Source organism: Sceloporus occidentalis, unplaced genomic scaffold (assembly GCF_023333645.1).
Source record: "Sceloporus occidentalis isolate IW3139 unplaced genomic scaffold, rSceOcc1.0.p SCAF_51, whole genome shotgun sequence".
Classification (NCBI taxonomy): Eukaryota; Metazoa; Chordata; class Lepidosauria; order Squamata; family Phrynosomatidae; genus Sceloporus; species Sceloporus occidentalis.
In genome coordinates this window covers 6,552,501-6,556,842 of record NW_028317031.1, presented here as the reverse complement: position 1 = coordinate 6,556,842, position 4,342 = coordinate 6,552,501, and positions in this window count along the sequence as shown.

Here is a 4,342-nt window from a genome sequence, read left to right as displayed (position 1 = left end):
ACAAATCTAATATTATATATATATTTATTCTCACCGGCAACAGTATAATCATTAATAACTATTATACCACTGATGATAAGACCAATAAACAAATCTAATATTATATATATATTCATTCTCACAGGCAGCGGTATGATTATATATATATATAAAATCATTCATAACTATTATACCACTGATGATAATATATTATATATCACTAGTGAAATTTGTGTATTTGTCTTATTTTGGAACTATTAGAGGTGCTTGTGTGGGTTTTGTATATGATTACATAATAGCAGCAGTTCAAACATAGAATTTGAGAACATATAAGATCCATTCGGATCCATATAAGATCCATAAGACCTTGGTCTTGTCTTATGTTCAGGATACCCATATACATGCCCCGTGGTTGTTCCCTTACTGAATTAACCTCTACTGCTTCTGCTGGGTGTCACATATTTTCCACCCTCTCAGTAAAAATAAACTGATTATGTTGTTGATGGAGAGTAGAATTGCTAGGCCACAAATGCTATAAGAATAGTGACAAAAAATTGAACATAAATCAGATCCACTGATACAAGATGGGAATCTTACCTGTTTTATCTGAGGCTGACAGTTTGCTAAACATTCGAGACGGATTAACCATTCTGTGACCATGTAAGTGTTTAGTTACAATCCTGATTAAGACAGTCATACTATAATAGAGATTGTGTGAATGATGTCCCAACAGGTTTTGTACCTCACAGGTAACCTGAAAATTAGCAGTCAGCATCGTCCCTCCAGACAGCACAAGTTGGAGACTGAAATTAACCCATTTAAGGGCTCCGCTTCGTTGGTTTATTTTAGGTAGGACTGCCCCTTTAACAGTGTAAAGGGAAGTAAATTACCTGCATCCCAAGAGAGATGTTTCTGGTGATTCTTCTTATTATTACCTTTTATTTATTAAGCGCCCCAAAAATTGTGCAGCGCTGTCCAAACTAAAAAGGAAGATTAACACACATAACAAATATACATTAACACATACAGACACAATAAGAGTGCCTGTGAGCTGCCATCAGTACGTAGATCTGCGACATTTATTCATTATATGTTTGTATTGGCATATTAACCCACGCTTTAATAAAGTCCTGTACTTTGTATCCATCCCATTATAATCCCAAGATTTAGCTGTTACCGAACTTTGATATGTTTCATTGTTATATTGGATTTCTCCCACCTGCATTAACAATACCGCACATCACATCCCCACAGCGGCCACAAAACGAGCATTTTTCACAACTTCTCCATGCCGTGATAGATCCCGAGCTCGATGGCTGCAGAACGGCTCGTCATGACCTTGCGAAATGATTGAACACGAAACCGGCACTCGCGTGTGTTAATTCAATACTTCGCAAAGACATCTTTCACTGTACATGGAATATTTCAGGTCCATTGATCCTGAAGAGGGCAGGCCAAAGAAATAAGGTGACATCATTGTACCAATCTGGGAAACTAATGCATATCCTCTCATGTATCATGTGCTGGTGCTTGGCACACATTTGGACCTAATTTCATGAATACAAAGTAACAAAGACTTAGCCGACAGCCAAGTGGGAGTATCAAAAAACCTTTCAAATCTCTCTTTTTTTCTTTTTCTTCTTTAATCTTTTTCGCCCATCTTTTCGGTTCCATTTCAGGCGTGCAGATCTGGTTAAGCGCAGTGGGGGAAGCCAAACTCGGAGGCATAATTTGCTTGTGAAAAGGGCATTTCTATCAAAGAGACATGTTTACCTAAAGAATTCTCTGCTACACAGAAAGGTGACACAAGGGTTAAACACTTGTGCTTATTCACTCCAGACAAAGGTATTTACCTCCTTTTGTGTTGTTATACAGATATAGAGGGATGCAAATAGGTGTTGGCATGATTTATATCGCAGTTACTATTTAGAAAGATGGTTGGTAATTGTCGAGTTAACCTTTTAGGAAAGTGAGGGGTTAAAGATATATAAGCATACAGAATGATATGCAACAGCTGCCCAGAAAAGCCATAGAGATAGCATTGTGCAGTATATAAATAAACCCCGGAGAGCACTCCATTAAAACACCAACTATATTAATGATAATCGGCATAGTAATGGACGGGAATCATGCCCTCTCCCCCGTTCTTGTCATTTAGATTGTTTGACGCAATAAACGCAATGCAATATTTTCATTTGCTAAAATCACTTTGGAGCGAAACGTGAAATTAAATACCAAAAACTACAGTTTATGCCATTTCTTATAACAATTCCTATAGGAAGCAAAGAAAAAAAAAGGCAATCAAGCACAGTACTAATGTATAGCATAACGGCTGTCTTCATATACAGATTATCGTACATCTTACCAATGCAAAATTAAGCTGCATGCATTAAAAAAAAAAATCACTCAATTACCCTGTGGCATTACTGCTTGGTAACATTTCCCCCGCGGTATTCCTCTGCTCGCCGTCTCCAAACAGGGATGATGTCATTGCTGGAAAGATGCTGATGCCTCTCCTCTTTTTTCTATCTGGTTAGCAGCACAGTCACAAAGCAAGTGCCAGGATGTGAAACTTACTTTGTTCGTATTATTTTGCGCACACACACACACACACATACATACATACATATATACATACACATACAAACACACACATACAGACATATACACACATACATACATACACACACATACATACACACACATACATACACACAATCATACATACATACACACACATACATATATATATATATATATATATCTATATATATATCTATCTATCTATATATATATATATATATATATATATATATATATAATTCTTCTTTTGAATATAACTGCCTGGTTTCCAGGAGATTGGGCAGAAAATGCCATCCTCTGCATGATATGTATACCCCACTTGCTGATTTCAGTTTAGGAGAGGATTGGTTATAGATGCGTCATGTAACCGTTTGGTACAATTATCCTTATATATATATATAGGGACAAAAAAAAGAGTGCCCTGCTCACAAGCTTACAATCTATTAGTGTATGAGTTTGCATGTGAAGACGGGAGCTTTAAAGCTTTTGTGAGTCTAAATTTAGTTTTATGAATACGATGGTTCAATAGGCGGTATAACAGATTACGGTCGACAAAAATCAGTCTATAGATTGACACCTCTGCTCCGTCATGTTCTGCAGCAGCTGAAGTCTGTTTAACAAAGTAATTCCGGGCTGGTGGGGTTTCTAGCACTGATTGTGGATACAAAGGAATGATATGATGAGTACTTAAGAGTAATTTGTTCCACAGTCAGATGCAATCAGAATGCCGCAGGCAGTCAGATATGACCTTTAAGTATTATGTTATGTAATAGATGTATATTTTGGAGAAAAAAAAGTCAAGTGTGGGAGAAAATTCTAACTACTTCATATATAACGGGGAAAAAAAAGTTTTCCAGTGCTAAAGATAGAAGAGGCTTTGCAAATATCACAAAAACTAATGACATTCAAAGAAATGGGCTTGTCCAGAGATCAAAATATAGGTATTTAATTCTGTCGCATCTACCCCCCTCCATATTGCCTTGTTATTGAATGAATGAAACTCCGTTACAATTAATTTGTAATAGTCTCACTTGGTAATTTAGCAAAATGTACAAAAACTGGAAATGTTCATGCCTAGGAGTTCTGCAGGTTTATTCCAGAGACTCGGATATTAGGTGCTGGGTCTCTCAGGGAGAACCCGTGTGTTTTGGAGAGTGTGCTGGTAGCCATCCCATTGTCCATAAGGGGTTAATACACTATAATGATGTAATCATCACGAAAAGTAGTCTGCGCCAGCTGTCACAAAGTCTGCGCAGCATATGGAGACAGTTTTCTCATGATTTGTACATTTGATCTTATAGTATATACATTTTTCTACAGCTAGGACTTTACCGCATAGCTACCAAAGGTCCCGTTTCCTGCGGCACAGTCCCAATTTGCGGGCACTGTCTCTTGGTCCCACCAAGCTGCCCCAGGGGGGAATCACGGGCTGGTTAGAGAGATCCTTTGATCTCCCCTGACCGGCCAAGGCAGCTGTAAAATCGATAGAGGTCTGTAGGCAATTTTTCAGCCTCATGGTTGTTAATGAGTTAATGGAATGCCCAAGATCTACGAAGGATATTCATGCTGGCTTTTGAAAGAGGATCAGGATCTAAGGTTAATCGTTATTGTTTCTGGATTCAGCACTAAAAGGCAAATTAATCGTACAAAACAGCCTACGTTCTGCAACCACAATATCAGATCAAGGAACTGTGTAATTGAGAAAGAGCCACGTGATATGTATATTAAATGTCGCCTTTTGCAGGAAGAAGATCTTCAAACAACTTTACTACTATCGTCC